The sequence below is a fragment of the Bombus fervidus genome, chromosome 1 (genome assembly GCF_041682495.2).
Source record: "Bombus fervidus isolate BK054 chromosome 1, iyBomFerv1, whole genome shotgun sequence".
NCBI lineage: Eukaryota > Metazoa > Arthropoda > Insecta > Hymenoptera > Apidae > Bombus > Bombus fervidus.
In genome coordinates this window covers 5,391,986-5,404,548 of record NC_091517.1, presented here as the reverse complement: position 1 = coordinate 5,404,548, position 12,563 = coordinate 5,391,986, and the positions used below count along the sequence as shown (strand labels likewise).

The 12,563-nt window shown below is 38.7% G+C and overlaps 1 protein-coding gene across 5 annotated transcripts in view; it reads left to right on the top strand.

Annotated features, from left to right (window-relative positions):
- The window catches only part of LOC139991003 (uncharacterized), a 327,915-nt gene that overhangs the window by 147,641 nt on the left and 167,711 nt on the right, over positions 1-12,563 (top strand). The window contains exon 2 of one of the 5 annotated variants that reach the window (XM_072010744.1): positions 4,636-4,687. The exons of the other annotated variants lie outside the window; for them this stretch is intronic. The gene's annotated coding sequence lies outside the window, so the exon portion shown is untranslated. The remainder of the gene's footprint in view (positions 1-4,635; positions 4,688-12,563) is intronic. 5 annotated transcript variants of the gene reach the window in all.

Below are 12,563 nucleotides of genomic sequence, written 5' to 3'. Positions count from 1 at the left end.
CTCATTTCGACGACCCGTTCCGTTGACGTTGATCCTTCGTCCCGTTCGAGATGTCGACGGTGTTATTGGGTCAAGGTCTCAAGGTCCTCTCGCCCGTGACTCCTTTGGTCGAACGTGTGTCGGGAAACCTGCCACCATCGTCGACTCGCCTGTATGCTTGTATTACTCCATGCGTTAGGATTGCGGTCGGGAGAATGAATTCGAGTGGGCAACCAGTTTTTGCTACTTAGTGCTGTTCGCTGGCAAGAAAATCCGGTACAGCGATCCTCTGATGGACGTTTACTTAGTGCACCAAGAGAGAGGTACACTTGTCGATTTACGGATATAATAAGTGTAAAATATTTAAGTTTAGTTAATGTAGCGGATGATTGATTGTTGAAATGCCTTTCTAATTTTCGCGAAATATGCACCTATTCTGTACAAAATACCTTGATATTATGTCAAGATATTTATATCAATACATAATACATGTACCATAATATATTTGTGAAAGAAATGTTTGATGTCTACAAGTGTTCAAATGCTTCCGGGAATCTCTGTAGTTTACTTTGGGACGTTTTATTACATGGTCGTTGAAATAACGTTTTTGTATTTCGAATAGGAAAGGGATTTGGCTTTAAGCGATGTCCAAGTGGAGTTTGTACGGTGAACTGAAACGGTAAAACGTTGATAATGCAGGAAAGGATTGAGTGTGTTCTGAGAAAGAGTATGTAAAAAGAAAAATGAACGCGACGCGGAAAGTGTTTTAATACGTTGCTACGTGGACCACGTTCGTTTGGAAGCTAGGTCGAACACGGGTCGCGTGATCGTTGATAAATATAAAAACGTTAACCGTCCCTCGGTGAAACGGTTATTTCATGGATTAAACAGCACGACGTTGGCCACTATAAGCAGACCTTTAATTTAGATCAACGATCTCACGGGAGGCTTTCCCGAAAGTTTGAAAAGTTGTCCGTGAAACTTTTTGGTCGTCGAACTTTTCGACTAGCCGAATCGACCGGTAACGAACGTATATGCGATTGATGTTACAGCGGGGAACACGCTACGAACAATTCTGAATTCGTGGGAACTGGCGTGGACTATTCCGAAATTGCATAGAAATTTGACTCCGACGAGATGGACATTGGCGGGTTACAAAATGTAGGTTCGTGAGATTCAAAGTAATCAGCTTCGAGTTTGTGAATTTACGGATCGTTACTAGTTCATGGCATTCCATACAGATGAGTTTCGATCTTTGGAAGACGATACAGACACCGTGTAGTTTCTGAGAGAAACATTCCTGCGACTCAAAAGATTTCAAGATCCTTCACGAACTCCAAACACGTGGATCTTAGGGACTCAGAGAACTCTGTGGACTCTAGAACTCGACGATTCTAAAATTAAATGTTTGGCGGACTCAGAGCTGTTCTCAGTGAGAAAATTAACATGAAGATTCTTTATATTCGAATTTTATGGACTTCAGAACCCTTTAGTACAGTAGTTTACTAACTAACAATATTAACGAATTGGCAAGTGACGAGTTGTAAATTATAATCTCTTTTGTAACTTTACTCGTAAAGTTTAATTTCCTTCATTAATAAACTTCTTTCAGTTATGTAGAAGAATCAATTGGTATTAGTAATTTGTCAAAATATATAATCTTCCTAATGATATTAGCTCGACCATGCGAAACAGTCCAGATCTTCTGTAATATATTTCATAAAATACAGTATTTTCGTACTATCAATAAGTTCAGTAGAGCTGAATGTGTCTCAATCGATCAAGACCATCTATATGTACAGATCCACAATTCCGTAATCGTCTGGATCAGAATCCAATTAACCTGAGCTTGTTTACATCATGTCCTATTATATCTGGAATAATGTTCTACGTTAAATGCGATATATCTGACGTTTCCAGTTGATGAAATTGCGAGCGTGTTTTATCACATATCGGCCGGCTTGTTTTTGTACGTCAATTAATCAGACCGCTTTGTCGACGATTCGATAACATACATACCAAGGAAGGCGAGTTACTTTGAAATTGAAGTTGCGAAGTATGTTGATCACGCAGGAAGCTTGTCGCGCCTACTGAAGTCAGGGACGATTCTTAGTTGCGATAAACTCTGGCGAACGAACAGGCAAGAGTGCATTCGTGTTGCCGAAGAAATACGAGGGACAAGATTGTTTCGGTGCACGGAATAACGCCACAATTTCGGCCAGAATTAAGGACGAGACCGTTACGAGAGTTGGAAAGGTTTCCTTCTTGTTATTTCGGTTATTCGACTAAATGGTGGTCACAGAAATGAGAGCAAGGTGACAGTAATAAAAATTATAGTTAAAACTGTAACGAAAATAAAAGTTAAAATTTGTTGCGTTTAAATTGTTTGTTAAATAACAATCGTGTCTTTTAATGGTCAAAGCGAACTAGTAAACAGAGAATGTAATGCTAGATCACTTGTGGCCAATTAGATTACAAAATATCGTAAAATATGACTTTAAAGCATCAAGTAAAACAAGTTAAGATTTTATTAAGAAGTTATTATAAAAGATTAGAAAGTACTGATAAGTCCGTTGTGCTAATTACGTTGTGAAACGTTTGAAGTTTAAATCTATGCGGCAGTAAATATAATATAACGCAATAACTGTAATGGATAGCGTGTCAGATACACAGCGACTGTCCCTTTCTTCTAGTACATTATCTTCACTGTGTCATTAGGTCAAAAAATATCTATATCTTTCATAAATCACTTTAACTCCCTTCCTCGATATTTTATTCGTGCATCTCAACAAAATTAAACTTAATATGGATAAAGTATTGTAAAAAATTCTGTGACAATTTGATTGTGAGCAATAAACCGAATACAGATTTCCATAAAATTGGAAACGCTATTTACAAATTAATGGAATATACGTAGCTGTACATGGCACGAAAACAAGTCAAGGCGACAGAAATAGTAAACGTACGAAGAAGAATGTCCCGTTCCGTGAAAGTATTTTCACGATCCGGAAAAGGAACAAATAAAACAGGTCTAGGTGATTGTATTGCATTTCTCTGTCTCTTTCGTTGTTGCTAAGAGGTAATAAATCCTGCGGAAAGTTGCACGTGCACTCTGCTGAATTCGTATTCCCGTAAAACAAGGTCAAGCGAGGTGTAATTATTAACAGGTCGAAGTACAAATTTCCTGGAGCTTCATCCGTTCAATCAGTAACCTCGATATACTCTGTGTAATGCGATAGAAATCTGCTTTTAAATATTAACACACAATAATAAGCTGTGCAGAAGCTAAATTAATCAACACCAGTACCTGAACATTTTTAAAATTTTAGTATACATATATTATATACATATAGTATACATACATATATTTTAGTATACATATATATATATATATCAAAATTAAAATAGAATTTCAAATCTTTTAAATAAAATTCACTTGTATCATTCCTCTACCCTTCAATAATAAATCACCATGTTCCATAAATAATTTCCTTCTCCGAGAATAAGCCCGTTAATTTAAAACCAACTTCAGAAATCGTTCTTACTTAACCTGGAAAGAGTATGGTCGAGCAGAGGGATGGAGATATCTTTCCGAGACAGTTCAGCCAGTGGAGAATCTCGGGAACTTCTTACCCGTGGGCTATCGGGGTTGAAAGTCGATCGACTTTACCGGGTTCGCTCAACTTATCGGGAAATTTCGTCGCGACGTGTACGCGTCCATTGAATCAAAGGGGCGAGAATTTGAGGGTTCTGTCGAAGACAGGGATCATACGGGAGGTGGAGAAGAAGAATTCGAAGTTACTTTGGCCAACATGCAGGCATGTAAGGTAATAACGCGAGCAGTAGCAGCAATTTCACCACGGTATTATGGCGACAAGTAAAGTCGTCGATGCTGGTGGTGGTTGTTGGCTATGCCGGTGATGGCGGTGTCGAGCGTTCCCTTAGTCGGGACAACTCGAACCAAACCCCATACCATCGGTGTTTCTCGACTCTACGCTAAAATACCGCGATATGGTAGCGTTCTACCGCGTCATTTTCTTCCACTTTCCGCCCTTCGATCTCATCTCCCGGTTCCCTTTCAACCTGTCTCCTCTCATCTTGACTAGAGCTCGCCCCTTCGAAACTGTTCTCATCGCGTCACCGCGTTCTTCCTTCCTTCTCGTCGCTTTATTCTTATCCCTTCGACCGCTTTGTTCAGCTTTGTCGGATTATTGTGGTCACGGAAATACCAAGGGTAAGAAGCACCCTTCTTCCGTTCTTCGCGCTTCTCCCTTCCGCTCTGCCCTCCAGGAATTGCTCTGTCTTCCATCGCCTTCCCGATGTGTACCGTCTGTTACGATATCCGGATCCTACGTGCGGACAATTTGAATGTGACAAGTTGGCATTTTTTAACTTTATGTTGGCATATCCATCGTATATATTGTTCGTCAATATCTCTGATTACGTTTGATTACAGCGGACCTCTATCTATCTGAACTTATCGGGGGACAAACACTGAACTGTAATATAATATAAGTTCATCAATTTTTTTAATACCTATTATTTTTTGTTCGCGTTAACTAAACGTTCGTTCCAATAAATGTAGTTCTATTTGGAATATATTTAAATCCGATATCGTGTCAGATATATTAATACATTTTATTCTGTCTGTTACAGGTAAGTGTTTCATCAGTGAAGATTAATGGGGCTGGCATCGAACAAGTAATTCGTAAGTCAGTCACGAACGACATTGCTTTTTTATTCCGTTCGCTTAATCGTGCCACGGTCTTGGTTTTCCTTATATAAATCACGAATGAAACAAATACAACTACAGATATAAATATAGAAGCCATGAAATATTTATGAACAACTCATTATAACGGGGTTAATGGTCTTGTTATTTAAAAGTTCCTCGTGTAACTCAAGCTTTAAGTACGACTTAAAACTCGAAGTAATAAAAGAGACGTTACTATTAGACATTATAATTAGCGAATAATCGCTGGTAATTAGCTACAGGAATCGAACCTTCGTCTTCTCAACGAGAACAAGGAAGCGAAATAATGGTGCGTGATTCTATTGACAACGAAGAGTAGGAGAGATGAGCGCCGAGGTGAAAGTCAAGCGAAAGCGAGTACGGGGCGTAAACGTTACACGAGGTCGTACAAGACTCCGTTAATCTTCCGAGACGGGGGCGTAACACGTGCGTGAGAAATAATAATATACGCCACGAAACGGCATTACGACTCTGGCGTGTTTAACTCACGAATACCGCCTGTCTGATGTAACAACAAACAAAGTGCTCTACACTTTCAGCTCACGTTCCCATCGTGTGTCTCGTTATTTCGTTTAATTGCCACGTTTGTTAGAAATTTTTAGTGTCTTTTAAATCTATGAAGTTTCTTTTTTACAATCGACTTTAAGCGATTAAAAGAGGCTCATTTAAATTAATAACCTTGATCGCTAATTAACTTCTTGGAACGTTGTGACATTACTATCGCATTAAGCACTCTATTTAGGCTAATTATTGGTTATTATTTCTTCCATAAGAACGAGGAATGATTGTGAATGTTTGCGAATGTTTATACACATTTCTGGTTTTATGAATGTAGCTAGAGTAATAGAATTTAAAGTCAGAGGTTTGTTATTATTACTAAAAGAGTACTTACTGGGAATATTTTATTTCTTTCATATATTCTCGAAAATTTCTTATAAATGCATGAACATCCGCGATTTAATAGATTACAAGTCTTGTTGTAATGAAAATATAAAAAGATGAAAAAGAAGTCTGATAACCCTTTGTTAAGTTTAGTTGTAATACGACACTGCAACAAAAAATCTTCAAGTAAAAGTATTAGGGTTGAAATCAATTTGCTGGAATCGATGGCTAGAAGAAAAACTGTCAAAGGCGTTTTTTAAATACGATCTAAAATCTGAAGTAATAGCTTACAACGCCGAGACTCCATTATATCCGATCGAACGGGCCGAATGATCGGAAGAGAGACGGTCACATCTCGATCGGCGGAACCTGACGCCGTTTTTGTTCGTGTCGTCGACAATCTTCGATTTCGGATAACCATTAGACCGCGTCCGTTCAGGTTTCTTTCATCGAGTGTCTTTCGACGATATATCTGCCGCGTTTCATTTTTTGTCGGTTTGCTTGTTCGATAGGCGAGGAACAGCGAGAAATCGCGACGACACGCGAAGAGAATGACGGAGTTTCGTGCCGAAAATCACGTTCCAGACGCGATAGTTCGAACGAGACTCGCGACGTGTACGTGTATATATTCTCATTCATTGGCCGTGTCTCGGTTCCACGATCGTCCTTCGTGAACGATAAGGATCGTGAACGCGCGCGCGCGCGCGTGAGCGAGCACGAGGTCTCGACCGCGGATGCACGAGAACCACCAGGACTGCCAGGATGACGACCGTTAAGGACGAGGACATTGAACCTCGCGGCGTACGGTGCTCCCTCTTTCGTAGCAGCCGCGGTTCTCATTCTTTTCTTTCGCTTTCTGATCACTCGACCGTCTGCTGGTCTTCCCGAAACGTTCCCAAGCCGTCTCGAGCGTTCATTCTTGAAGTATTATCCTTCTTGAAAATTCTCTTAGATTATTTCGATAGATCGTTTACATTCAAAATAGGTATTTGATAAATATTAAAAAATTCATGAACTCTTGTACAATTAAACTAATATTATTATATAGCGAAATTTTACTAATCACGTGTCAAATGCTTCGAATACTAATAAATTCCCTTTTATAACAGTACAAGTTTTGTTTAATCGTTTTGTATAATAATAAAGAATTATTTAAAATTTTCCAATGAAATTTTATATATCGCAAATTATCGTACATTATATCGTATTGGACATAAAATTATGAAATTATAAAAAGCAAGTATATAACCTGTAATTTACAACTTGCTGATTCGTTAACATTACTAGTTAGTATATTATTATGGCGTTATACCAACTAATAATGTTCAAGTAACTCGTCCCCTTGATAATTATAATAGATAATTTTGCCCGGAGAAATGTGAAACACCGAGGAAATGTTCATTTTCACGTTCAAAGCTCAACAAGTAAACGGTCCTGCGATAATTTCAGTCGTATGATATTTCCGAGGATACAAATTACGTCGTCGAGAACGGGAAGAAAAGAAGGGAGGTTGAAAGTTAGAGCGCGGGGGTTAGAGTCGAAGAAGGGTGTGAACGAAGTGAGAAGCTCTGCCCTCGAGACACGTATCGTGTTCAAATACACGCGTCCCGAGCATTCACGTTCGTGTCTCTGGTTATTGTGTCGCGTGAACCCTTGGCAACTATAGTCTGATGGGGTTTCAGGCGCCCCACGATCCATTCGACGCTCGTGTATCCCGCTTTCTCGTCGAGGGTCATTTCTTCGTCTTCTTCCCGACGTCCATAGCCTTGTCCCGACGATCGATGCGCGACAGGTTTCCGTCACGTGCTCGAACATTAATGCCTTTCTCGTCGACGTATGGATGTACGACACACGTCGTGGCTCTTTACACTTGTTTGTTATTGTACAGTGTCACGGGACGAATGCGGCTCTTTCGATATACCTTTTTAGTTCGAACATTCGATCAATCTATGAAATTTTCAACTCGATCTCTCGCTCGTTACATAATTATTTAACGCGTTAACGCGTGCAAAAATAAGATTTTCTGTATTATTTTCTAGCTTTTATAGAGCATGATTTTGAGAATTTAATACACTGTCATCGAATCCAATATTACCACGTCCACGTTGAGATGTACAATTCGATAAAATGACTTGGAAAATTGAAGAAAGTAATGGGCATTGTTTTGTAGAATTTTAGAGATAATGTAATTGTACTTTAGTAACAACGAATGCATTGCCAAGATTATGCAATTATTTGCTTTTGAAATTATCCATGTTTACCACCCTCTTGAATGTTCCAGAAATATCGATTATCATAGGTCTAACTATGTCACTGACCTTTTGCAAAACTTCGTGCACATATTTGTATCTCGAGAACCTTCATACTCTTTGGGCCCAAAACAGTGCATATAACAAGTCGCTTCCTTTCTCACCTATGTCATGCTAAACTACTTCCTCTCAACGATAATGGTCTTCGTTATTCTCTTCTTTCACATCCGAACCACTAAATGAAAACATACAGAGAAAAAGAAGAATAGAAAGACAAAATAGATTTGTATTTTGGTCGAAGCAAGAACATCGATTGAGCTCGCCCGGGAATTTCGGGAACGCCCACGCGAGGAAGATTTAATCGACTGTTCAATTTTCCCCGTCGGGGCAAGGACCGAATCAATAGCCTTATCGCGCAGGCATTGTCAGCGGGAAGAAGGCTTCGTGCGGCCGGATGTTGGAGCGTCGTCAAAATTTCAAAGTTTATCGGGCCATGAACGTCAGCCCGAGCGGAGCGCGTGAAGACACGCTCCCGCTTTGTCATCGGCATCTAATTAATCTTGCTTCTCTCCGGTTGGGGCCGCCCCGCGGGTTTCGCTTCTCGTTCCGTTCGACGTCGAGTTTCAAGCTGCTTGTAAACTACTTCAAGGCGTCCCATAATGCTCGCGCGACGACGAGCGATGCCGTCGACCGTGCCAACGGCGCGACGCGACGCCGCGTCTCTTCGAGGGTTTCCCTTCGTCTGCCTACGACGTTTCGTCGTTGCGCATTTTCATTCTCACTCTCGTAAAGGATTACGAGTATTTTCGATAAGCAGATAAATCGAGGAGTCGAAATGGTAAATGATATAAGCGTTAAAGAAACGAGCAAAAGACCTTTTCTTAGTGAAAGGAGATGTAAATTTACTATATAGCGGATAACAAATATTTATACATGTGTACCATTATTTTAGAATAAAGCGTTTTTTTTTTTATCGATGATAATCATTGTATGTTCATAGCGTTCAAGTGATGAATGAAGTAAGTATCAGAAATAAATTAGAATTAGTTAGTTTCTGCTGAAAATCTTCGCTTCCGGCACTTACATACGCCATTTATCATTCTAACTCCTCGAATGGTTTTTTTTTTAGATAATTTATTTAAAATTTTACTAAGTTTTTTCGACGTTTTGAGGGCAATTGTTTATCGTTCGAACGTTTCCCTTAGCTTCTTGTAGATTGAATCTTCGTATTTGAGGGCGTCGTGTTACTGTTGCAGCGTTCTATTTTTGATGGATCATTCTTACATTTTATAATCGATAACCACATGGTCGAGGAAGCATTACAAGGTTCCCTTCGTCATTATGGAACGCCAGCTCGTCACAAGTTTGATACTCAACCATCGATTTATCCGAGTAGATCGTTTTCGCTAATATCAAGTTTCCTCAGAATCCGAAAAGTAGATCATTCGGATATTTGTCTCACTGTATCAGCTACATTTGAATCTATTAAAATAATGTAATATACGTATGTTACTGAATTATAATAATTACAACTGACAATGTTAAGATTAGTTGAACAAACACCTTCCGTTTTGATGAGTAGAAGTTTCTCGATAAATATAAGCATACGATATATTTCAGTGTGTTTGTCACGTCAATCATTAACATCGTATTTTCAAATGTAGATTTCTCAAAAATTATTTATAATCGTAATTTGTTCGATTGAAATATTCCGCTGACTTAAAGAACCCTACTTACCCTATCACCTAATCGAATTAAGAAAGAAAAAGAACAAAAACGTTGATTACAAAAACAATCGTGTATATCGAATAAAAGGTGCCTACCAAAATAAAGAAATAGAAAATATAATGGAAGACGATGAAAAAACCTGAACGTTTTAGAAATTCTTTGAAGCTAGACAATTTGAGAACGATGCAGTCGAACGGGAGTGATCGTGATGGTGAAATAGCTTTCTCCCTTGTCCGTGGCACGAGGAGAGAAGAGGATGCCGCGCGAACTAACGAAATTACTCGGTCTGAAAGCAGGAGAAACCGGTTTCAATCGTCTACTCTCACTAGATATACTGTGCTCCCACGTGAATCCGTGCAGATGATTGCCGGTGTGCACTAGTGTGCAGTTTAGATTGCGAATTAGCCGGTGTGTCGGTCAGATATGCGAGAAATTTGTCAGAGGCAACGAATGCCTACGACTCGATCGAGTTCGACACGGTGTAACAATAATATGTAGTCCATTTTCCGAACATGAACGGAATAAATTGAACTCCGTCGAGTCATTATTTAAACATGCTAGATGAATAAAACATGAAACGAGAATAGTTTTTATGTACTTCTTTCCGAAACTTCGTGTTTACACGATTTACCTTTTCTTAATTGCATGTATTTACTTTCACTTGTTGGTTTAGAAACGACAGAATTCGACTATTTTAACCGTTATACGTGATTGTAATATCTGGGAAATTTGAAAGAGAAATTCCAACAACATCACTCAATCTGGAACCATAAAAAAAGATATTTCTAAATAAAAATGAACTGAATTGTAAAATCAACTGAATTCTTTAATCTTCTACTATACAGTTTAATTCATTTTATTTCTTCATCACTCGACTCTGTTATATTACGATACTATGTTATTCTATAAATGCTAGAGAACAGATGGACAATCCATTATGTCAATCATTAACTCATAGACTCTTATGAGAAACCATAATCAACTGGAACTTCTTTTCTCATAAACAAATAAGATTCCAATAATAGAAGATATAAATATCTCACTCAAATAAGTTAACTATAAAAGTTATATTAAAATATCAAGTCTTTACAACGTAACAAAGACGCACGATTGTCAATTCTGACGACAACATACGCGATTACTTCAAAAATGTTTCCCTCGTTTCAGCGCTCGACCGGAAACCACGAGCTCTCGTAACGAGCGTTAATTCGTACCGAACAATGAGAGGGAATATTCGAATAACGAGTATTTATTGGAACAAAGGGGACACTTTTAAATGGATCTCTAATGGATCCGTGGTTCCATCGTGTTCGTGAAACTTTCTGGCCATGGTTTGAGAGCAACCAGAATCAGAGGCAGGCTCGTTTCTCATTCAGAGTAGAACTGTTACGGAGCCATCATGGTCGTGGTCGATTTTAGAGCTGCCTAATCGAATGCAGCAACCTTGGAAAGGCTTGAAAAGAAGGTCCGTAGCGAACTTCGAAGTACATATCTCGCTGTAATGGGGTCGTGGGCGCACGCGAACACGTACACTATCGTTCTCAAGTATCCAGACAGCTTGCTGCGTCTGCGGTAATAGTGCTCGTATTGAACTCAAATGAATAAATTAATTGATAAATTAGTAATTGATTGTAGCATAAGTGATGGATAAAAGGAAGTTTAAAATTGGTATTTGCGTACGCGAGGGTTACTAATTTTTATATTAGATATTTTTTACCACGTTGATATAACTTGTTTATTGTAGGTTACATACTGTATTTATTTTTTGTCCTTGTCTATTATAATTCAATTTTATAAAATTATGGTGTTTTTCCTCTCTACCATTCAAACTTTTGTTTTTTCGCAAATGTACTATCTTTTTTTTTGCAATCAGTAGACTATAAATTGAAGTTTCGAAAAATAAGATACTATTGTCTTCCAAACCTCTTGGAAGACAATAATATATTATTATGTGTATACGATACTATATTTATCATGTATGACGAACATAGATAAACATGACAAGTACATTTCTCTCAGCTCTCGTCTATTCCACGCGTGCGTTCGCTGGTATTCAACGAGTATCCCTCCTATAGCGTTTATCAAGAAAAAGAGGTTCGTTAAAATTGCAGGGATCCTGGTATTTTTATCGTACCTCCGTTTGAACGTGAACGGGAGCGGCTCGAAGGTTGCTCGAATTTCACTCGATATCCCCGTGCCATCCGAAAAAAAAACGTATCCGATGGTGAATTTTACTCGTAATTCGAGCTATTGCGGTCGCTATCGATTGTCCAATTTCCGCGGCACGGAATGGCGAATATTGGGTTATAGATGAAATATATCCAACGTAGGGTCAAAACAGAGCAAATTGCCTGGATAGCGAAATTGTGGCTCAGATTTAAGGACAGGGAAATTGTCAAAGTGAGAAACCAGCAAACAGCAGGTAAAAATAATAAAAAGGTTGGTTACGGTAATTGAGCTGAAATTGAGCTCGGAACGTACCGACGTTGAAAGTCCCGGGGACTCATTCGTTTGACTGTCCGTATTCGAGACGTGGAAAATCTCGGCTGCTCTTTTCTTCGTCTTTCGTACCTGTCGACCGTTGCACGAACCGCGAACATTAACTTCAATCTCTGGGAGAATTTCACATTTCTGAAAAAAGCGTGTAATTATTCTCAATGATGAGAAATTTTCATCAACGTTATTGTAACTTCGTTAAAATGTACGGTGTTTAGGTAACTATATAGTATAATTGGCCTTGATACAACATAACACGGAGATACGTTCCGTGCTATAGGAAGTTACGTCTTACGAACCACATTTTTGTACCGATTATATTTTACATCATTTGCAACTGGCCTGTAGATATGAAAAATTTAAACGTGTTAAAATGCCACATTGCATATAATACAAAGAAATGAATATCGCATTTGCAGAAGAAAGGATCAAAAGTTGTGTTAGCTTGATCTACATATACACACTATACTGTTTAC